A 25,593-nucleotide genomic window follows, 5' to 3' on the forward strand; every position below is an offset into this window, starting at 1 on the left:
GCCTCCCCATTGAGAGTGAATGTGCCATAGAATGAAAGTGATGGATGAATGTGATCTTCCGGCGAGCTGAAAGGAAACCGCTCGAGACGGGCTTTGTCTTAAGAAGGGAGCGGATGTACCGGACGAAGAATAGTCGCTGCAAGAAGAGTAGCCGCAACAACAGGAGATGCTGCAAGAACAGCCACCGAGGAAAAGGAACGGGGATGCGCCGTTGGGCTGTTCGGGACGAGCAGCCTTAAGGAGGGAGCAGTGTGACATGTCGACCCCTACCTCCCCAGCGGTACGCGGCGGTAACGTAACGCTCGCGTTACTACGGTAATAGGCGAGTTCCCGCCCCGCCACTCCCCTCCGCGGTGACGTCACCGAGGGATATCGCGGTCGCTAGGCAACGCGAATCAACAGCGGCGACGTTACGATAGTAACAGCGGTGACCTCCGCTAGCGTTACATAGCAACACAGCGACATAGCAACAAGGGTGCCTATTACGTGGCCGTTTTCCCGTACTGTCCGATCGAGGCTACATACGGAGCAGCGAAGGCTATTCACAGTCAGTTCTAGTGTGGCTACCGTAGAGTTGTACTGAGTCAGTCAGCGAGTCCTGGACCTATCGTCGAGTTAGCCAGCAACCAGTCAGCTGTATTGTGGCATTTGGAGTGTACTATTTGTGATACTGCAGATAGCAGTAATCGTCAGATTGTAATTTGGGGGATTGTAAGAGCGAGTGTGAAATAAAATTCGCTACATCGAATACATCGAGAATTTATTTGTCGCGATATAAGCCCGATACGTGACAACACAAAGAAATAATCTACATTTGCGATCATCTTTGGGCTTCCCGCAAATCGTCGAGCCGCTCAAGCGGAAGAATCGGGCGCTCCTACCGTCAAGTCGTCGCGAGGAGTTACGGACTGCTGGCGGAACCTATAAACTTGCAACCTAACATACAAATAAATCTTACGAGAGTAAGCCCGCACTCTGATGTTGTTGTTGTTGTTGTTATTGTTATTGGGGTTCTTTTTTCACATCTGGCATTTATCTTACTGTTACGTGGAGGAGGAAAATATAATGTCGAATAGTCATCGGAAAGAAGACGCTGTATATGACCGGTGCTAGACTTGAATATATCTCGGACGCATACCGAGGAGATTTCAAGTTTACTGTTTTACGTAAACGTACTAGACGCGTGAATGTAATCTTTTTATGGAGGTGCCAGGAACGCGTGCGTGACAACAGAGAGCATTTGCAGAATCTGCTGTGAACAGGATCAGTTGTATTTGTAATGTGTTTAGGTTGTGGGTCTGTCGGTTTCTCTAGGAGGCCGAACCTTCGCAGCCGACTTGGCGGTAGAAGCGTCCGACTCTTCCGCTTTAGTGACTCAGTGACTTGATCGAAGCAGAGAGACTCTGCTCCATGAATTTAGTTAATTCTGTTACCGTGACTCACTACTATCCCTAAGGCTAGACTTGTATGTTGTTAGATATCTTCTCTAATGAATCATGTCTGCTCATGCCTGTTAAATCAGGAGCACCATTATTGCAACTTATATAATTGCTGATCAGACAGTCATAGATTATCATGATTTATCCACCCAGTTCAACGCCAAAGAGTTGATCCTTTCATATTAGTGCAGCAGGTTCTGCTGTTACACTGAAGATGGAGTCCAGAAGTTTGGCAAACATTACATAGAACCACTACGGCTTGCGGACCAGGAACTGCGGGTCGCATGTTATGAGGTGCCTGAGTTCGTAGCACGAAGAGGAAGACTGCGCTTAGCTGATCACACTGCATGGCCCTCGCCATGCGGTTATGTTGCCCTGTATTACTCTTCGAGTGAATAAGTTGCCTAAGATTTACGGCGTTAGAGTAACAAATTTATGTTGTTAATAATGTTTTATAATGGTTAGGGCTTGAAAGAAAAATAAAATTCACATACGTGTAAGATAAATATAAGCGCGTGAACTAACAGATCCGGTCGGATTACGTCATAATTTGTGTACATCTGGTTATGCCTTAGCCTAATTAATAAGGCATCGGTTGTAGGTAAGAATCCCATCGGGAGAGAAAGAATAATTTGCTTTTGTTAATTAGGTTTAGGAGTTTATACAGAATTGTTAATTAACGAACTGAATATGAATGCAATCGTTGAGGAGCCCTGGCAGTTAATGCCACCACATGCAGCATGCGTGTTCTTATTGTGCCTTAACGGATTAGGCTCTCTGGCCGGCTCTAATTCAGAATTAATTAAGTTATGAATCTTATAGATAGGTGGGATGACAGCTTGAACCGGAAATCAGCCCGTCGCAAGGCCGCTACCAACACAGGTCAACACAAACACAGAATAAACGCAGACATCCATGCCTCTACTGGGGTTCGAAACCGCGATCCCAGTGTTTGAGCAGCCGAAGACATTTAATGCCCTACATCGCGCGACCACTGTGGTCAGCCTTGCTTATTTTTTTTCATATATAAATTAACTGTTTTGTATCAAGTGAATTGTTTGTAATGGTTCGCTGTGGACATCGTAAAACATGAATAATGAAAGATAGCTTAGTGAAGTGACTGGTTAAACCTGGATAGCCGGGGCTTGATCCCTGGCACTGGCAGTATATGTTCTCTTCGCCATTGCGTCCAGACGTGCTCTGGGGCCCATTCCATCTCTAGGCCTATGGCTATGAGGGCATATTCTCCGGAAAAGACTGTCAGAGTGTGAAGCTGGTATTCACCGGAATTTATTGTCGAATTCTAGAATCGGTTCAACTTTACATCTATGTCTCCTCTGCGACATCATGATGTGATGCTTGTACAAGGAAGAAATTTTGTCTTCTCTACGGATCTGCAAGCCATAGCCCTCATTATACTGGTAATTCAATGAATCAGTCAACAATCTTTTGGGGTTTCCCCCATTTTCATGTCTCCAGTCCTCGTAACTCTGTACTTGTTGGACATTCCAACATGGCTGTGTGTCAGGCTGTTTCATAAAATATGTGCCCAAAGGAAGATGCAGCGACCTTCATAAAGGTATATATTTTTGAAGTGTGCCGTATTTTTTATACACACAGAGGGTCTTATCGAATAGTTTCAAACATTTTGTTCCATCAGTTTTCAGCCCAGTAGCCCTTAATCTCAATTCTCGCACTTTCTGGTATTTTGTAAGTCATGTCCCCACTCTTGTCCATAGAACAATATATCTAAACGAGACGGCCTGTTAGAATCTGAGGGAAAGAAAACGATTATAGAAATTTACAGTAAGGTTTCAAAAACTTTGAGCACTATGGGGCGCCAGCCTGTAGGGAGCTTGGATCTCGGTGCCTAGTAACCGGCACACGACTATACGTTCAGTTGTTTAAACGATTGCCGAAACAGATATAATGGATTGCAATCTGCATACTGACACAACCAGTTGACCTTCATTGCATGAATTAGTTGTAGGTTGCCAGGCGAGAAGCATCGGGCATTCTTGGCAGGGGTTTAGACAACGTCAGTGAGAAGGTTAAGGTCGTCTATATTTAGTTCTGTTCCTGAATGTTTAAGAGAAATTGTGATACAAATTATTTATTTTAAGTACTTTAAAGGTTTATCTCTTCTGAAACGTGTATCCTAACGTTAAAAGTGGACAGAGTGACACTGAGGCGGATGTTCGCTAAGACGTTCGGTTTCCCCTTCCAATTCTTATTCTAATAACTGCCCCACGTTCATTAATCACCCTACCACCTGACGCTGTATAGTCTCAATACTGACCGGATCGATAAATAAGTAATAAAAAATTATAAGAAATTACTGAGCGGGTTAATGTAGCGGTAACGGTCTCGCTTCATATTCAGCAAATGCTCCACTGGAATCTGGGCTGAGACACCGGTTACTCTGACTGAGGATTTTCATGGTTTTCCTTAGCCCCTCCAGGCAAGTTCCGAGTGCGTACCTTATATTTGGCCAGGGTACTTCCAGAATCCCTTTGAATGGTTTTTTACAATATCCTACCACTCGATGCTGGTGCCATTGCAGAATAACCGACAAAAAGGATAAGAAACAAACACAAGTAACTTGGAAACATTAAGTTGCCATGGGATTAAAATTCTGGTGATAAACGTTACAGCAGTGGTTGTTTGGAACGTCAGCATGAACACGAATAATTAATAACACAGTTTTCTAACCCGTGAAATTGTCAATTTAATTTTTCATAACATTGACGTTAAATTCTAAGTGCATTAATCCAATAAACATCAAACTAGTAGGCTCATTTGTAGGCGTATTTGACGAAGAATGTTCACAGGATGTGAAGCAAACGAATAGAGATTCGCTTAGTTGGGGGTGGAGTTCAGCTGGGTCCACTCGGCACGGCGGCCACTGAGTGGCCTATTGTACCTGCCCCGGGTGATTATGATGATGGAGAATTTGGTGGAATGAAGATTGGCAGGGGAAACCGAAGTACTCGGAGAAATCCCGCCCCAGCGCCACTTTGTTCACCACAAATCCCACTTGACCAGCCACGGGATCGAACCCGGGCCGCCGCGGTAGGAAATCAGCGACTGACCGCTTGAGCTGTGGCGCGGCCAACGAATAGAGATAATCTGAGCAATGCAGAACAAGAATGTGGCAGATATTTCAGTAACAAAAGAGGAGAAACCTGAACGGCAAAATTAACGAGCTGGAAAGAAACATGAGGAACAGTATTGTTAGATACTTACATAGAGGCATAAATTAATTCAAGAAGCGCTGTAAACCTAGAACTAACTTAGTAAAGGACGTGAAGGATGATCTGCTTGCGGTTTCAAGCAACGTTCTCAGTAAACGGTAGAATTGCATCTCTCGACGTATGGGGTTCATTCATTCATTCATTCATTCATTCATTCATTCATTCATTCATTCATTCATTCATAGTTGGAGGAGGTGGGTTTTCCCATGCACTTAGACCAGTTATTGGTCCATTGTGCATCCCCCTTTAATTTCTGCTGTCCCCATACCCTACCGGTACTGGTGCCCGTTATCAGCCCCTTTCTGCCAGCGAGGTCAGACCTCTGCTGGCAGTGGTATCTGATAATTAGTCCCTTTCTGTCAGAGAGGTCGATCCTCATCTGGCAGTGGTACCTAATACTTTCCCCATCTACCGGAGGCATTGGAAACTACTTGGGCGGGAACATTTGACTAATTTAGCTCAGAGGTCTCCTAGAGACATGAGGTTCTTTTACGTGCCGTAAATCTACGACACGGGACACACGGCTTAAAGTCCCTCCCGGAGGACTTGTTCCCTGAAATTTTCCGCCCTTAAAAATTCCACGACCTCCGCCTTGAGTCACGAGAGGTGGGAACGTTACCCCTAGACTACGGAGGCCGCTACGTATGGGGTTAATGTAGTTAGATAAACTGAAATGCAGCTGAAGTGCCTAAGCTAGTCCTTTTGATGTTGAGATTGCTATTGGAAAGTTGGAAACTTATAAATCGCCAGTAGTGATCAGATTCCGGGAGAACTGATTCACGCAGGAGGTGAAACATATGGTCTGAGATCCATAAACTCGTTAATTCATATGTAATAGGGATAATTGGCTTAGCAGTGGAAGGCGTTTACAATTGTACCGATTTACGCGAAGGGTGATAAAACTGGCTATTGTAAATGTTGAGTAATCTCACTCTCATAAACGTCATACACAGTATTATTCAACATTATTCGGTAAAAGTTAATTCTGTATGTGGACGAAATTATTGAAAATCATACTGTGGCTTTCGGCGTAATAGGTGAAATACTGATCTGTTGCATTCATCAGATACTGGAGAAAAATAAAATGTATACAATGAGACATTACATCAGGTAATTATAGATTTCAAGAAATCATATGATTTAGTTAATAGGGAAGTAATGTACACTGTTCTCATTGAGTGTGATACACCTATGAAACTAGTGAGGCTGATTAAGATGTGTTTAAATGAAACATACAGTAAGGTAGGCAAATATCTGTCTGATTTGTTTCCTGTTCAGAATGTGTGAAACAAGGAGATGCTTTATCGTTGTTTCTTTCCATCTTTGCTTTTCTTTTTCCTTCGCAGTACTCGTACAGCCCCAGTGGGCCTAGGCCTACCTCCGTGAACTTCTCCGTTCACTTCGATTTTTCTAGATCTTACACATTCGGTAGGACTCCTTGGGCGAGTGATCAGCTCGTCGCAAGGCCTCTACCTGTATACAAACAGAAAAACGCACACACACAAACTAAACATCCATGCCCTGAGTGGTATTCGAACCCACGATCCCCGTTTCCAAGCGAGCGAAGACAGTGCATGCCTAACCGCTCGGCTACCGTGACCGGCTATAAAGAACACTTAGTAAGGGGTTTGATTCAGAGCAAAGAAATCAAGAAGGATAATATGGGCAGAGCATATACAAGTAATACACATGGGAGAGAATATTACAGAGTTTCGATATCAGTGGTGGAAGAGAATAATCCCCTACGAAGATGTAAGCGTAGATCGGTGGGTCGTATTGTAATGGACTGCAAAGGAATGGAATGGGAGGGTGTAGACTGGATTCATGAGGTTCAGGATAAGGACAAGGGACGGAACCTATAGAAAACGATAATGAACGTTTGGGTTCCATAGAGTTGTGAGTACGTAGTTTCTTGAGAAGCCGGGCAACTATTAGCTTCAGTATGGTGATGCGTGCTTGTCACAGCAGCAAGTGTACAAGTGGACTAGGAAATTCAGAAGTGGTATGACGTCTGTGGCAGACGCACCTCGCCCGGGTCAGGCGCACAGAGTTGTGACCCCTGAGTCTATTGCAGCAGTTGAAGCCCTAGTGATGGAGAATCGCCGAGTGTCGGAGGATGAAATAGCCGAAATTCTTAACATGAGTCACGGATCAGTACACCATGACATTCATGATGTGCTTCAGTTTCACAAAGTGTCTGCAAAGTGGGTGCCACGGCAGCTGACTCCAGAATTGAAACGACGCGTTGACGCCTGTAAAGAACTTCTGCGTCCCCTTGAAGCAGAAGGTGATGGCTTCCTTTCGAGAATCGTTACTGGCGATGAAACTTGGGTGCACTACCAGCAACCGGAAACAAAGAGAACGAGCAAGGAATGGCGTCATTCCTCATCACCAAAACCCAAGAAGTTCCGAACGCAGCCATCTGCAGGGAAGATTACGCTGACTCTCCTGTTGGACGAATGAGCACCACACGCCTCGCGGGAACATTATCACCAGTGCCTCATATTCAGATCTCTTGAAGAATCATCTTCGACCTGCAGTCAGATCAAAGCAACATGGACTTTTGACTAGAGGTGTTCTTTTGCAACATGGCAATTCAGTAAATTAAATTAAAAAAAAATACGGCTTTCATTTGACATTTGATAATATAGATACCAAAAAGTGAAACAAACAGACTTTAATTGATACAAGTAAGGAGGTTGGTCTAGAAGTAAACACAAAGAAAACTAAGTATATGTTACTGTCTCGTCACCAAAATGCAGGGCAAAATCGTGACATAAAGATAGGAAACAGATGTTCTGAAAATGTGGCACAGTTCAGATGTTTGGGAACGACGATAACAAATCAAAACCTGACTGAGGAGGAAATTAAGAGGAGATTGAATTCCGGTAATGCATACTATCATTCAGTCCAGAACCTTTTGTCTTCTCGTCTGCTGTTTAGAAACATAAAAATTAGACTATACAAAATTATAATTTTCCCTGTGGTTCTGTATGGGTGTGAAACTTGGTCTTTGACATTAAGTGAGGAATATAGACTGGGGGGAGAATTTGAGGAGAATATTTGAACCAAAGAAAGATGAAGTGACGGGAGGTTGGAGAAAACTGCATAATGAGTAGCTTCATAACTTGTACTCTTCTCCAAGTATAATTAAAATAATCAATTCAAGAATGATGAGACGGGCAGGGCACATAGCACGAATGGGGAGAAGAGGAATACATATAGAATATTGGCGGGAAAGTCAGAAGGAAAGATACGATTAGGAAGACCAAGACGTAGGTGGGTGGATAATATTAAAATTGATCTTAGAGAGATAAGATGGGATGGTACGGATCGGATTGATCTGGCTCCGGTTAGGGATCAGTGGAGGGCTTTTGTGACAACAGTAATGAACCTTCGGATTTGAAAAAAGTTTGGGAAGTTCTTGAGTAGCTGTACAGTTGGCGGCTTCTTTGAAGAACCCAGGGTTTAAAGGATTTTTTAACAAAATTCAACAATAACTGGAACTAATTTTAACCAAGTTTCAGAACGGTGAACTAGGAAAAACAATAGAGTGAAGCGACCATGTAAATGTATCTACCCGGTGATGGTCACATGTCACATGTCGCGCAACTGCCATGCATACAAGTGACGACGTAGTGCTAAGAGTTTGTGAACATGACAAGAAGTTGCACCTTCAAGACTGACCCTGTAAATTAAATCATTAACCTGTGCAATAAGATGCTGAACTATACACGATACGTTTACCTGGACATGCTTCAGCGATTCCTAGAACATTATCTTCTTGAGGATGGAAATCGTAAGCGATAGTATCTTTTAACAAGATGGAAACCCTTCTCATGCAAAAATAAATTAATCGACTTTAATAAACAGATCCTGAACAGCCAGGGCAACACATTTAAGGGATTTTCACGAAGTTCTATTAGTTCAAGTGTGCATCAAACACATCTACCGATCTCTTACGATTTACGAGAACGAAAGAGTATAATGTTTGAAGTTATAAAAATAACTTCACGGGCGCTGTAAACTGTGTTTCGCAATGAAAGAGTTGTGTCTGCAGACATACTGACGGTGCTCATGTAGAACCCAGTGATTAAGGTTTATTGATAAGTAAGCCAATACTTCTAGATCCTGCTGCACTATTTATCCTAAATTACTTCCATTCCAAGAAATCAGACAGGGACATTATTGGCACCTGTATAATGTACGCACTCTAGTGCTCGGAAAAGTTGAAAGGGAATGTCGAAACTTCACAGAAGGACAATCTAAGATTATTACATGTTAAAGCAACATAAACCACCAACACTGTCGCAAATTATAACATCAAAGAAAGTGTGCTTATTTGCAATGGATCCAGAATCCAAACAAAATGGAGATAATCTGAAAATGAAAGACAAAAAAATTAATGGAGCTCTTCAGAACATAAACTGGAATATCTGAATCATACTGTAACGTGTTTTGCTACTGAAGACGCCGTTCAGATTTTTAATTCATTTATTTAACAACCTACAAGTCGTAACTACAATCAGTTATGACACTCTTGCGGGTTTACACACTTTACAAACCCTACACAATATCTCTTCACACTATCATCAGTACAACACACGTTCCATTTTCTTCTTCCCGCGACTGCTTCTATGTTTCAACTCTCTTCTATCTGGCTTCACAATCCACACTCCCTACAACTGAACTCGGCGACTGCTACATTTTAACTCTACTCCTTACCAAGTCTAAGTCCAAGTCACATTGCGACTGACGGTTGGTCGGTCAGTCAGTCAGTCAGTCAGTCAGTATGTCTTGGTGTCGAGCCTCATCTGGGGCTCATGACCTGATATTTATTACCTTTAACAGTTACGGTCTTGTTTTTGTGGGGCGCCCTCTCTGACGAGACGACGGGTCTGCCTTTTGTATGTTCTGCTGGCCCTTGCCAGTGCAGTCTTTCTAGGGTCCGACTCCCTTGGGACTCGAGACCATATTTTACTGTCTGAGATTTGAGACTTCCCTTTTCGTCGCCTCTTACGACTCGCAGGGTCACGGTGGAGGTATTCGACCGCGCCTCCACACCGGGTTCTACTCCTTACGCATTTCAGTCTCCCTTATAAACCCTCTAAACCCTCAGTCGGACAGCGGTAAACCCGCATCGCTTCACTGTTGCGTAAACGCTGTGTTTACAGGCGTTGCTGGGCAATGCTGCCGAGAGTTTTTTATTACTGTGTAGGAACCAGAGCGCTTCGGCTCCGCTCGGCTCACTTCAGCTCTACTCGGCACGGCATGGAGAAACACCGCTTTCCTTACTGTTGCGTAAGTTGGCAACCGACCGTTATCAGTGGTCTGTCTTCGTGGTAACTACATGTCATAATATTTTAACAGTATTGGTGCTCTTAAAAAGATACATTGCAGCGGTAATAACATGTAATTTAACAATTCTGAATCAAAGACCGATACCTTATACCATTTCCTGGTAGGAAGCAAATGGTTCTGATGACGAATTCGAATGTGGTAACATGCAGCCAATGTAGGTTTATAATACTACACCAAAAATCGCTTACACCAGAGGAAAATCGTGAAGAGTTCAGGATCACGGTTTCCTTCGCCAACTCGCCACGGGTGAGTTGATAGAGAGGAAGACTGACTATACGAATATGCATTTAAAGCACACTGACGGTCTGTTGGCGAATTCATTTTCATAACGGGCTGTTGATTCAAACTGATTATCCTGAGACCTGCTCAAGATAGGATATCGGACATATGCAATGAAAAATGTCCAACGTTCTGGTAATTACGGTGCAATATAGTGCATGATACATTTCATTAATATTATTCTGTATCAGCATACGCTCCCATGATTATTTAATTAAGCGCCTAGCAGATATTACGAGGGTGAGTCAAATGAAAACCTTAAATTTGTAATAAAAAATCGAAATTTCGCGCCATTATCCTGTAAGTTGGTAAGCGTGCTACAAACAGCGTGCAGAATGGCCTGTAGGTTGCAGCATAGTGCAGATGCACGAACACCGTCACAGCACCAGTATAAGATGGCTGCCCCACTTGAGACTTGCACCAGGGAAGAACAGCGTTCTGTTATTCGGTTTTTGTGTAGTGAAGGTGTGAAATCTATTGAAATTTATCGAAGAATGAAGTTTCAGTATGGTTATGCATGTTTATCACATCAGCAAGTGATGTGTGACTTCAGTGGAAGATGCTCCTCGTCCGGGTCAGGCACATCGAGTTGTGACTCCAGAGAACACTGCAGCAGTTGAAGCCATAGTGAGGGAAAACCGCCGAGTGACATTGAATGAAACTGCAGCAAGTTTAAACATTAGAGGTACGCCACGCGGTGCATGAGTGGTTTTGCGGACTACCAAAAGATTTTTTTTCTAAAGGAATTCATGCACTCTGTAAGCGCTGGAGGACTTGCATTGAGCGTGGGGGAGATTAGGTTGAAAAGTGATACAGCTTTGTACCACTTGTGCACAATAAATAATACTAAAAAATATTTAAGGTTTTCATTTGACTCGCCTACGTATTTTGTTCGATGATACAAATTAGTTATCTATTGTCAGCTGCTTCATGCGGGTTTCTTGCTTGGCTTATTCGTCGACCCTGAAATGGAGGTTACACGTTCCCCCGAAATATCAGTTGACTTCCAAAGGAAAACACAGCATTACACTCCAGTAGATCGAGATCTTTAAGCACGCACACACAGAGCTTTCATCTGAGATTGATTTGATGTGCTGTAGCTGTCAACAGTAAGTCACGGGCTGTGTGTGTTACTCAAGAACATTAAAACTGAAAGTACAAAGATGTAAATCTCTGTCGCTGCAGAATATACTCATCCTGTCGCAGAAGAACATACTCATCCTGTCGCTGCAGAATATACTCATCCTGTCGCAGAAGAAAACACTCGTCCTGTCGCTCCAGAACATATCCTCCTGTCGCTGCAGAACATACTCATCCTGTCGCTGCGGAACATACTCATCCTGTCGCTGCAGAACATACTCATCCTGTCGCTGCCGAATATACTCTTCCTGTCGCTGCAGAACATACTCATCCTGTCGCTGCAGAATATACTCATCCTGTCGCTGCAGAACATACTCATCCTGTCGCTGCAGAACATACTCATCCTGTCTCTGCAGAACATATCCTCCTGTCGCTGCAGAACATACTCATCCTGTTGCTGCAGAACATACTCATCCTGTCGCTGCGGAACATACTCATCCTGTCGCTGCAGAACATACTCATCCTGTCGCTGCCGAATATAGTCATCCTATTGCTGCAGAACATATCCTCCTGTCGCTGCAGCACATATTCATCAGTCCGGTAGCAACAGTTCAATTTCTGTGTCACTCAATGGGATGGGATATGCCCATCAATTTGAATGGGTCGAACATGCCCAAGACCCAGTTAGTTACAGTGTACCAGACGACTTACCGCATAAGCCCGACCCCCTCATTTTTCCCAATGGCAGAACCATAAAGCAAAAGGTTTTTCGACAACACTCAATATTTCACTTACTTACGAAGGTTTTAAGAAAACATATGTAAAAACGACAGCGTTAAGAACCAACAAATTCGTAATTTAATACCTTAAATATAGGCCTAATTCTAGGTACTTTCACAAATATTAGAATCCCTCGTATTTATTCCTAAGAACTAAAAAATAAGGCGATCTCTCTTTTTCAAGAAGCAGTACTTGAAAAGGAAAGAAACATCGCCTTATGACTAGGCTAATACGGTACTTCAAAACAATCACGCAAGTTACTGAAAAATGTAGCTATGAACGCTTTCGTTCCGTCTGCTGTATGTTAACCTATTGTACTTTCTTTTCATGCAGACATTGGTGATCCTTTTAGCGTCTACAATGGGATGTCGCTGTAATCGCCTGTCGACACAGGAGTTAATGAAATGGGAATGAAAGTGCAGCAACGTCACAAAACTATACTCTCTGTAAATAACGAAAGTGGCAGCATAATGAATCCCAATCCTACCATGGGTGCGGCTGTTATCGGCTGTAGGTAGGTGTGTTATCTGTGGCTGCGGGTCTGCGTGTTTAATCTGTCCTTCCCAATGGTACAGGGAGCGGGAGAGCCTGAGAACAGGCCACCAATACGCCAAAGCAGAAAGAACGAAAAGGACAATAGGAAAGTACTGTAACCGTACGTCTCTCGCCAAAATTATTTAACTAAGGGCACGAACAACTAATGCATTGGTTAATACCATGAGAGACGCTCTATCAGCGAGATACCATCCCGGGACCATCTAGTTGTAATTCAGCGATTGTCCTCCTTAGGCTAAGGGTGCCACTATTGTCCCTAACGTCGCCTCTTTACTCCCAGTATCATAAACCCATGAACTGACCGTGTGCGAGACCGGCCAGAAGGGGTCTTGGGTTCCTTGAAGACCTAAAGAAGTTTACGGGCTTCTCGAAAATAACGAATGTAGGTCAGATGCCGGGCTCGACCCTTGGCTTTCTCTTTTTATGTTTCTATTTTTTCGTTTTTTTAGGCCAACTGGGGGACTGGTAAAGAGAGGGCAGTTGGTTTTAGGGAGCGGAGGAGGACAATAGTTGAAAGGTATATTAGAGAGGAGAGAAGTGTTTAACAGTAGGGTAGGGAGTAGGGCGGATGGAGCGGCTAGCTTGAAGGACAATGCAAATATTAACCACTGAATGAAATTTTAAATTAAAAGTGCAATATTCGGTGTTCTGGAGATCCCGGATTTATTAACCCCGAACTGTGTTCCATTCCCATCTCCGAAGCACCCGTATCCTGAGAAAAAGAACCCTAGCTCGAGCGAAAGTCGTGGCAGCTCTACGTCGGCGGTCGGCTACAGTACGTAGAAAACACAAACACTGCACACTGCGAGGTTTGAGGTTCTCATGAGAGTGAATATAAGAATTACGGTCTTTTGCGACGTAACGCCATGTAATCTGGTAGCTAAACATGTTTCGAAGCAACATACTGCTTCCATGTACGGGAAAAGTACCACCATTTCGGATGAATCTTCGCCCTTCATCTTCTGGTGACTGTGACGATACAGCAGGTGCCTCAGTACCTGTACAACGTTACGTTCCAAATACCACAGTCCTAAAACATTCCTCCAGCCGACAAATGCGAACAATAGGCGGAAAATGTCTGCAAGACCGTTTAGTTGAAGTCGAGCTACTGCGCCTGCGCAAGAGGCACTTCTGCCCTCTTGCTAACCGGTTCAAGAACAGTTTGAAACATGAGAGATGCAGTGAATCCAGTGTTATTCCTTTGTTTGCCACATCTTGTATTGGACAGTGTATTTTTGCAGATAAGATTATGTTAATTTTCCGCATGAGTACAACGGAACATAATCAATAGGTCTGATTTGAGTTTTCAGTGTCATGTCTTGCTTTCAGAGTCTTTTCTACTACGTCACAACAGTCTCACGGACATCCAGCGACAACTGTACATTCGGCCTTGATTTTGTTACTAAAGACACCAATATCAATGTCATGAAAACCCGAATAACCGGAGTGGACTTCCTTCAACCGTGTTCGTACATGTAGGCAGACATGATAAACTGCAAGAGCAGAGTTACGCGGCGGTTGTTTGAGAACTCGAGGAATGAAAATGGTGGGTGTCAGGGATCTCCGAAGTTACTGCATTTAATTCTTTGGACAGATTGAGTAAAACCACAATATCGCTGTTAGAATCTGCAGCCCGGCAGAAACTCAGACTAGTTACCTCCCGAACATACGTCTAAACCGTTATACATAATTACATCAATGTCCCGCAATTAGACAGTTACTAGATAACTGAACATCTATGCTGGTCATGAATAGTGAGCAGATACGAGACTGCGTACCATCCACCACGACCCCCCCCCCTTTGTCGGAATAGCCCGTTATCCGGATTCGAACCTGGAAATTCTCGAATGCGATACTTATACGCAACTGTCCCCTAATACGGCGGTATCTTCCCCCCCCTTGGCACTACAGCCCCAATGGGCGTAGGCCTACCTCCATGAACTTCTCCGTTCACTTCGGTTTTTCTAGATCTTACACATCCGGTAGGACTCCTTAGGCAGGTGAACAGCACGTCGCAAGGTCTCTACCTGTACACAAACACAGAAAAACGCACACACACAAACTAAACATCCATGCCCTGAGTGAGATTCGAACCCACGATCCCCGTTTCCAAGCGAGCGAAGACAGTACATGCCTTAGACCGCTCGGCCACCGTGACCGGCGACAGAATCTTATCAGTCAAAATTTAGTGGAACTTAACACCTGGCAGCGATTTTAGAACCTCCCTGTAATGACATCAGCAACTGATCATTAATTCAGCCACTGGTTTGCTGTGTACTCGTGTGTTTGTACTTAAGAGAGTACCAGGAAGCGATAGCGGTTTTCCACCACACCCAATAACCCTCCGCCCACACCCTCCAATAAATGATTCGTGAAGAACAGAAGTCTACTGTTTATGGCTCTCCTGTCTATTCTTCACCCAACGTCTGGCTGTCAGGCGCTAGCCTCTGCCTATTTGTACGCCATTAGCGAACTGGGTCACTGTATGCAGTGGAGGATATCTAGGAAGAATATGAGCTTGAACAGGCCTGACATTTTGAAAAACAACGCAAATCTGCATGGAAATAAAGAAGATGAGTTAGTAATGGAGAGTAGAGAGCGCCGTTTTCACGTTGCACGGTGTTAAACAGGTTGACAAATTCTGCTTTACTTCGACATTTTATAAAATTAATCTTTGAGATTATGAGCACTTCTGAATGGCTCTACTGTTTAGAGATTACAAGTACAAACACAACCCGCAGATGAAGAAGGTTAAAACCATCCCCATTCTGTACAGACCTGTCAGAGTATCATCAGCGGATCACTTCTCAAGACACATACTTAAAACAAACTTACTTATTACTCCACATTATCGAGAGATTGTACTAAATCAATATGCTATTAATTAAATAAAAGAGTACACACACGCTGTTTCTGGGCTAATCCATCAGCAAAAATATTTTCCTTCGTATTTCGTTAATAATTCAACACATCCAAAAAAAAATTCAAACTGGTTGCGCCATCTGTTAATTTTTTGTACGACACGCCATTTTGTTCTTAAAATCGATATGCAGTTTTGTAGAAGCCCGGTGTATAGTAGGGATTATCTTGAACATAATCCAATTTGGACCCAAATTATCACATTTTCTTGCAGTCCGTTGAACAAATTAGCAAAAACATGGGGACCGACAAACTGACTTGTGGGGAAAAATCGCCATTTAGCTTTCGTTTTACACAAAATGAGAAAAAAGCTTAAAATAGTATAGGAAATTCATATAATCAACTCACTGCCTTTCAACGATTGGCCCATTCCAATCTTAATGTAGTTAGCGTTTTATAGACTTCCACAGCTGGACAAATACTGGTGAAATTCAATATGCATGAAAAGGGACTGACCGTGTTGCGAAAATGAGAACTTTCACTCACTCACTCACTCCTCATGGAGCTGAGCCCTTCTTGAGAAGCAGCCAATTGTGCAGATATTCAAGGACTTCCCAGCATTTTTTGGAACCCGAAACTCACAAGAGCCCTCCCACTGTTCCCTCTACAGAGCCAGATCAATCCAATCCATACCATCTCGTCCTATCTCTATAACATCCAGTTTAATATTTTGCACCCACCTACGTCTTGGTCATTTGAGTCACGTCTTTCCTTCTAGCTTTCCCGCCAATATCCTATATGCATTTTTCTTCTCCCTTCTCGTGCTACATGTCCTGCCTATCTCATCCCCCATGACTTGATAACTCTAAGTATACTTGGTGAATCGGCTCAGCTGTATGGATTTCTATCTGCCTAACATCACTAACCATGTGTACAATCAATAACTGAGAGAAGTAGTTCCTCCACCTGTTCAAAATGTGGGAATCTGCAAGCAGATCACCATTCTCATCCTTCACTAAGTTACTGCTAGGTTGGTAACCCTTCTTAAAGTCATTTATTCCTCTATATAGGTCTCTAATGTTCTTGTTCTTCCTGTTCATTGCAAGCTCATCAGTTTTGTCTGACATATTCCCTCTTTTTGTTCCTGAAATTCACGCCTTATATTGTTCAGATTATCCCCAACTATTTCGCTTGGATCCTATAACCACGGTAATTTGGCTTGTTTCCTTTGGTCTAGTAATTCTGAGCATCCTCCATCGAACAATGGCTTATGCTTCTTCAGTATACAGTAACCTAGGCTCTCTTTGGCAGATACTTTTTATATTCTCTTTAATGGTTTCCCAAGCTCAGTGTCCAAGTTTTCCGAAGCTGCAAACCTATTTGAGATTTCAACACGATACTGCCCTTTACCCTCTACCTCATTTAATTTCTTGAAATTGAAACTGTCAATATGAGCTTTGTGCGTTTTTTTGTTTACTCGGTACCAATCTCTCCCTAAGTTCTACCACCAGCAGACAGTAGTCAGTATCACAATCCACTGTCCTGAACTGTCGGACATTAAGTACGTATACTTGAATGCCGTCTCATGTCTATCAAAATGTGATAAATTTGTTTGTGCGTCTTTCTATCATGAGATGTCCAAGTAAAATTTATGTTACGATGTGGGAGCATTGTACTTTGGACAATAAGATATTTGGATGTGGCAAAATTTACTTCTCTAACTCTATTGTCATCACTAATCTCGTGTAAGGGGGCACGCGGTAGCGTAGATGGTTGAGGCAATATGCTACAAGCCGGAAGGTCGCGGGTTCGAGTCCCGATGAGGGGGATTTTTTCAATTGACCTAATCCTTCCAGCCGCACTATGGCCCTAGGGTCAACTCAGCCTCTAACAGGAATGAGTACCAGGAAGATCCGGGGGGGGGAAGGGCGGCCGGCCGGCCCGTAAGGCTGACAACCGTACCGCCATCTGTGAGCCGGTTGTCTAGACAATGTGGGACCCTCAACGTCTCACAACCCTGTGGGCCTTCATGGCCTTTTTTTTTACCTTAATTTCGTGTAAACTCTCATTCCAAATCGTTGGCTTGAAAATGTCTTCCTTACCTACTTTGGTATTGAAATCTCCTAAAAAATTTTCGTATGGTATTTAGGTAATTTATCGAATACTTGAACTAGAACTAGAAAATGGGAGCATTTGTACCAGAAAATACGAATTATGTCACTTCGTAAGATATGAGGTTTTCACAGCGGTGACTATGAAGAAAGCCGTCTTCTGGGATGTGGCGCGTCGGTTAACACAATTTCTACATGGCGCCACTTCCCAGAAGACTGCTTTCTTTATGTAATTTCGGTTTCGTTGAAATACAGTATGCGTCAAAAGAACCAGTACTGAAATGAAAAGACGTCCTCTTGATACCAGTGTCTATTCATGTGAAGGCCCTTTGCACGACAGAACCTTCTCAAATCCTGAAGAAATGGTCCAATCACCATGTCCCTGTAGCGTTTTTGGGTGACTGTAAGAGCACTGCCTTCCTCATCCTCAATGAAATAGAGGCCTAATATACCGTGTGCTGAGGCGGCACACCTTATCGTCACACGTGTACTGTGTAGCGGTTTCTGTATGACAACATCTGGCCACTCAAAACCAAGGAAGCGAGTTATCTGGCGACCACTTCCGTATGAGCGGAAATAATACTCTACTATGAATACTTTTTCCTCCGTCGAGAGACCCATTTCCAACAACTGCACAACACAACTTCCTTCTCACTACTGGGAACACGTGCGGCTGGAGCTATGCCCCGTCGACAAACGCACATGCACGTTCGAGACGCGCGAGTTTCAGTAATGTTTTTTTTTGGCGCATACTGTATTATATGAAACAATTACGAGAGAGAATTCCGACTACTTAAATTGTTTCACACGCCCTCATACATAATGTCAAATTGAAACCTTCCAATGTGGAAGAGCCTGACGTTTTGTCCAGTTTAACGCCACATTAATTTCTATAATGTAAACAATTTTGTTTCGACCTGCTATTACTAATCATATGCGTAAACTATTCTTTGTACTATACAGCATGTGAGTCAAATAGCGCAACTCTCCTCAAAAAGCCACAGCTGTTTTACCGGTGTATGAATCACAAAGAGCTGAACTAAAGGTCCAAGTAACTAGACTACCTGGGCCGCGCCATAGCTCAAGAGGTTAGTCACTGGCTTCCTACCGCGGCGGCCCGGGTTCGATCCTGGGGGTCTGGTCAAGTGGGATTTGTGGTGGACAAAGTGGCGCTGGGGCAGGTTTTCTCCGAGTACTTCGGTTTCCCCTGCGAATCTTCATTCCGCCAACTGCTCCACAATCACCCTCACCTATCATCTGGGGCTGGTACAATAGACCAGAAGTGGCCGCAGTACAAGGGACTTAGTCCCACCCCAATAGCAATAAAAAAACTAGATTACCTACTAAGGACCTTCGTAAAGCAGCTGTTCAAATCAATTTCTTTTACGGAATCAAAAGATTCATAATGGTGTTCACGAAACGCCGTCACTGGAACGTGACCTGAGCCATTTTAATTCATTTCGCATCCCCATATCACATTTCTTGAAAATCAATTTTAATGTTATCCTCTCATGTAAGACCAGACCCATCTGGCTCTGTCTTCCTCTGGTATTTTGTAATAACAATTTTGTTTGCGGCTTCTCAGTCATGTCCCACCTACTTCTGTCTGTTTTATTCATTGACCCTAGCAATATTACTCGCACAGTTCACTCCATCCCCGACAATACTCAGACAATGAAACGAGAATGCGTGTTAAGTTTACGGTTGATATGCTTCCTTCCGGTGCTCCAGTTGTTTCAAACCTGACAGTATTGCAGTAATCGTCATCACCGACGCGGTGGGGTCCGCCCGCGAAATGTTCCCTCATTGTTCAACGTTCCCAAGCCGACCACTGGCTGTCACAGCTCAGCAGGCACGTCATAATCACAACTTCCAGGTCTAGCGACATTGTCGCCCCCCTGCTTAGACGCTTCTTAGCATAAATTCGTTGCATATGCTTCCGTGACTGACATATCAACGTGGTAACTTTCCGTTCTCTGCTGCATACGTCGACATTAAGTATTCCTACAAAAACGTCGATTCAAAAGAGGCCACATTGAGGGTTTTCCCGAATATAACATCAAATTTTCCAGTTCAAACTAAAGATGACGATACCTCACCATACTGTATGAGAAGTCAGTGTTGTGTCAATCCTTTCATTGCTGCTCCCATGTTGTTATTAGTTTCTATGCCGTGAACTTCTGCTTCAAGCGCTGGAGCAGTTCTGAGATGCCAAAACTAATGGCGTAGTTATGGTGGTAACACGGTTGACTTGCGCAGAGGGCACAGAGCAACTCTTTCCACGGTATGAAAAGTGTCTTCACGGGGAATATACAGAAAGGCAGTTCATGAATCATACAGATCATACATGACGTATTACTCGAAGACCCAACCAATCAAGGATTGCTGTGCCCGTCAACTTCTCTCATCGTCTTTCTAAATTACAAGGATGATGCAGCCTACAGCCAGTAGGAATAGAACCTGCTGTAACTGCGAAATTTTCGAATAGCTGAAATTATTTCGGTCGAGAGATAGAAGACAAAGAGCACTGACACCTGGAATTCAGCAGGACATTAACGATTAACCATAATTAAGCTACTGGAACGAGAACAGCCATCGTTGAGTTGATAAAAACACGAAAGTACATTGGACGACCGTCCATAGATCAGGCGTGTAGTCACCGGCTTCCCATCGAGGCGGCCCGGGGTCGAGCCCAGGTCAGGTCATGTGGGATTTCTGGTGGATAAAGTGGCACTGAGGCAAGTTTTCTCGAGTACTTCGGTTTCCCCTGCCAATTCTCATTCCACCGACTGTTCCGCACTCATCATCTATCAACCGGGGCTGGTACAATAGGCCAGTTAGTGGCCGACATACCAAGTGGACTCAGGGTAACCCCACCCCAAGAACCCCCCCCCCATAAAAACAGGTACAAAGGACTACGGCTGAAAACATTCATAGTACCAACACACGAAGCGAAATAAAGAGTGCGCTAAACAACAGACAAACGTACAGAAACATTTACTAGCCCCACAGTACAAAGCCTTGCTTGAGCAGCTGACAGACATTCAAAGGGAAATGAAACTCCGTCTTTTACGGAATTCAAACATTCAGGACCGTCAGCACAGAGGCTCGTCATTGGATCCCATCCTGGAACATACTGAATAAAGTCCAGATTATCACACACTATTTCCTTTAGGTAAATTTTAATATTATCTCACCAAAGTGATTAATACTGGGATGACCCCGAAGTTTGAATTTCGACCTGGAGTCCGGCTACCCCCACTAAGGTTTTCCATTGGTTTCCTCAGTCCTTCAAAGGTAAAGTTCTGGGATAAAACCTGAACTATGCCACGACCACTTCTGTTTTCACATACTTTCCCATTCATCGTTCACAATAAAACTAACAATCGATGAAACTGAAAGTTGTCCTTAAATATACCGAAAATAAATCCACATCACAGTCTCGTTTATGCCACAGTTCTTCCAAATTTTCTCTTGCTTTGTATGGCTGTATTCAATTTTCGTTTTATACAAGCATAAATATTGTCACTTGTTAGGCGATTACAGATGGGTTTTGGATTGGTAATCGGATTTATTGCACACACACACACAACTCGTGACTACAGTTTACAGATCATTATCACGCACAGACTAGTGTCCTAAGCCATGTTTCTTGGTAACGGCTTCCAACGGCGGATATTCCCCTGCTTCCGAGCTCACGTCCTCGCAGGCTTACGACCATCTGCTGCCTTCAGCTGCTAGCTCCCGGGCTGCATTGCCTTCCACTGCCAACCTCCAACTTCAGCTGTCACTTCTTCACTACCTTCCGAGTTGGTCGGTTAGTTAACTTGCTGCTGGCCTTCGACAGCACAGTTATTCCTGACTTCAGTCTTCTCGAGATCCATGATCGAGACTTTTATTCTCTCCTAGACATAGACAGGTTTCGAAATTGGGTTTCCTGTTCGACGAAGGAACTCTGCAAAGCGAAGAAGCAGAATCGAGGAGGTAGGTCTGTCTGTGTCCTCATGTTCATATCAAAGACATCGTCAACACTTATGAATGAAACTGTACTTTAAACGGGCAGTGAACAACTCACGGAAAGCCACCCGCTCAAATGAAAGACAGATGCAGAGTGTTTGTATTAGCTAGAACACAGAGGAAGTGGTAATTCCACAAAACACGAAGAAGCCATCTCTCAGAGGCAATTATTTTTATGGGTTTAAATAACTAAACGTCACAAACGTCAATTATTTTAAGTCGGAGATGAAGGGGTCGCAACTGATGGCACGGCATTGGTTTTCTTTGATATCCAGTCACGTGCGGTGAATGAATGAACAATTAAGAAAACATCCTGAAGCAGGGAAAGAATATTTATTTATCGGCGGACAATACTAACACACACAAATGAGGTTCTTGATGAAATATATTAAAGGAAACGCTTGATATTATTCCGTTTAAAATATTATCATTCAGTCAAACTTCTAGAACACTACGGATGACGACACATAAGACTACTTTACGGGAAGAACATGGGACATGCAGTAACGTAGTTGGTTGAGGCACTATGCCACAAGCGGGATGGTCGCGAGTTCGAGTCCCGATGAGATGGATTTCTTTTCACTTAATCCTTCCAGCCGCTCTATGACCCTGGCGTAGACTCAGCCTCTAACAGCAATGAGTACTAGGAATCCTCCTGGGGGGTAAGGGGCGGCCGGCCTGTAAGGCTGACAACCTCACCGCCATCTATGAGCCGATTGTTTAGAGAAAACGTGGGAGCCTCCACGTCTCACAACCCTATGGGCCTTCACGGCCTGTTACAGGGATAGCTTTACCTTTACATTTTTACGGGAAGAACATAAATGTCATATGTTTAACAGCAGTGCTCAGGAAACTGTTGGGACTTAAGATGAAGCACGAAGGAATTCAGGATAAAACGACTATATTAAGAAGCTGGTAATGCATACGCGTCGCCCAGTATTACCACGACAGAGAAATCCATGAAGGTACAGGTAAAGTTGTCCTGTGCTTAACTAATTAAGCACTACGCCATGAAGGCGTTTGGGGAGTGGATGTATATATCCACATTTTCTCGACCTCGGCACTAGTTGGTGAGTGGTCAGCTTCATGCCCCTGCCGCTTTACCCCCAGGGAAAGAGCCCCAGGGATCCATTAGATAGGAGACAGGGTGGACCCCAGAGCTTGTCTGGACGACGTGGAGAAGAGAAAATTCTTCACCCTGCCGGGACACGAACTCTGACCCCTCGGTCGCCCAGCCCGTAGCCAGTCGCTATACCACTACGCTATCCCCCACCCCTTCCATGATGGTATAAGAGGCTAGAAATGTAGTCCCAATGGAGAGACAAACACAGGATTTGGGGAAACTGTTCGGAAAGCGACCACAGAGAAGAACAAAAGGATGTAAATATAGCATATAACACGGTGGGAGAAACGTTGTTTGTGTCGCTGATTCTGCCTGTCTGTCCGCGGATACCAATCTGTGAATCATACAAAGGAGTGCAATATTTTGCGGGCATCACCTTTCTCTAGCCTTCCCTACACGCGCGCCCCTAACAGGATAGCAGGAAGAGCTCCCTTTTCACTTTCTTCGTCATTTCGAAAGGAAAACGATATTCGGAGTCCTTCGCTAACGATTCACTTTGCATGCATGAAAAACGTGCAATATTATAAAAAAATAAAGAACTCCGTGGCTTTAGTCCGCAAGCGAACTATCCCGACCGTCGCTACCAGATTTTCTATGAAGTAGTGGGTCTGGGAACGGGGTGCACTCAACCTCGTGAGGATAACTGAGGAGCTACTTGAATGGAGAAGTAGCGGCTCCGGTCTAGAAAACCGAAATTAACGGCCGTGGTGATTCTTTGCGCTGACCACGCCACACCTCTATCCGCCAAAGTTGCAAAGTTGACACTAACTTCACCGAGAAGCGGCGGTCGCTCGGTCGGTCGGCAATATAANCAGAACCAATTCTAGGAGCCCGAACTATATAAATCTCTGGTTACGGGCCTGAAAGCAACGGTTTGTGATGAAATGGTAACAGAACACAGAGGCAAATTGCTGCATTCTGCTCTCAGATTGCTCGTAGTTGTGGGTGTGACATCGCTTGGAACATGGCGGCTGAACATGCTTGTTACACGTGACTAACCAATTATACTTTCTTCCTATTTAGCATTTTAAAAATAGCTTCTCACAGTGTTTCTGGTACATTACGAACCGAAGTCAACCTTCAGGATTCCATTGTAATTAGACACGTACATGCTCAGGTCAATTTGTTAGTATAATGTTGCCTCAGCTTGGCTTACAAAATAACTGAGCAACTAATTCCACTGAGCTGAGTTTTCTCTGATAAGTTTAAACACTTACTTCCGTCTTTAATGCAATTGTTTTTATAATTTCTCCTTAATTTAGGATAATATTAGGATTACAATTAAACTGCTACATGTTTCGTCCTTACTTGGCCATCCTGAGGCAACTGTTCATTTGCTGAAATTGCTACACTGTTCTTAAGTTAAAATATTCCAATGTTACTGCCTTTAACCGCTTCACATTAAACTTTGCTTGAGAACATGCGTCACATTCTTCTTGCGGCGTCCGTGTCTTCTGTGATGTTCATCTCTCGCAAAGTTAGTGTAATGTCCGAAATACGGGGCTATATGTGTCGATGTTTATGTCCTTCATATGCAAGTTGTCCGTATTGATTTTGTAAATGTTTTTTTTCCAAGGTATTTAAATGTCTGCCCTTCACTCCTCTCCTTACAGCATTAACAGTGTATAATGTCATTGTTTTGTACGTACTCCCTGTGTTTCTATGTGATTTGAATACCCGAAACTGGTGCTGTTGCTTCTGATGGCGTCAATGTTTTCTTTATATACAATACTGAATGTTCTTCCTGTTCTCCCTATGCATTGTACTTCAATGGGAAGTCTAGGCATTTCATTTTGTAAATGCCGCTATTGTTGCATTTATCTGTTTGTGTATGCTGCTTTAATAAATTCTGTATTGTGTTTTGTGCGCGAAAGGTTATTTTTATTCGCGTGCTTTTAAAAAGCTTGGTAATTCGTCTTACTTCTTTTCCACAATATGTAAAAGTGGCCCATTTTGTCTTATGGTGCTGGAGGCTTGTGTCTGTTTTGTTTTTATGGTTGAGGAAGTGGTTTTTCGATTAGGTTTGTGTTATATTCGTTATTTCGATTGTGTTTCTGTTTCATGAGCCGGAATAGCGGCTGGCTACGGGCTGGACGACCGAGGGATCGGAGTTCGAGTCCCGGTAGGGTCAAGAATTTTCTCTTCTCCATGTCGTTCAGACCGGCTCTGGGGTGAACCCCACCTCCTCTCCAATGGGTATGGGGTCTCTTTCCCCAGGGGCGAAGCGGCTGGGACGTGAAGCTGACCATTTACCTCCAGCTAGTGCCGGGGTCAAAAAAATGTCGATCTATAAATCCACTGCCCCATACGCCTTCATGGCGTTGTGCTTAATTAAGCATAGGAACAGCTTTACACATATATGTGTATGGTAGATACAAATGTTTGTATAACATTCTTTGCCAGTTGTATCGCTAAATCGTATGCCAACGAAAATTTCCAATGTATTATGATTTCTTGTAATTATAAAATATCGTTATTCACCCCAAAGAGGAATTCGGATCTTGTACACTGCTTCGCATTCTGTGAGGACATGGATTAATGACTGAATGTACCAATACAATAGTTCAGAATTCCTGGTTTTTGTTTGGAATTGTACCTGTTCTGAAACGTGGCGGGAGGTCTACTTATCCTGGCAGATTCTTGTTGTGTGCCTCAGCTTTTCAAATGATTATACGTACTAGAAGTAGAACATGTGTGCCTCCTTTCCCATCCCTTCTCATTCACCATAGATAATA

The 25,593-nt window shown here is 43.6% G+C and overlaps 1 protein-coding gene across 2 annotated transcripts in view; it reads left to right on the forward strand.

Annotated features, from left to right (window-relative positions):
- LOC111875452 (neurotrimin) overlaps positions 1-25,593 on the forward strand; it is a 290,813-nt gene that overhangs the window by 221,764 nt on the left and 43,456 nt on the right. The window lies entirely within an intron of this gene.

This window comes from Cryptotermes secundus, unplaced genomic scaffold, assembly GCF_002891405.2.
Source record: "Cryptotermes secundus unplaced genomic scaffold, Csec_1.0 scaffold589, whole genome shotgun sequence".
In the NCBI taxonomy this organism is placed as follows: Eukaryota; Metazoa; Arthropoda; class Insecta; order Blattodea; family Kalotermitidae; genus Cryptotermes; species Cryptotermes secundus.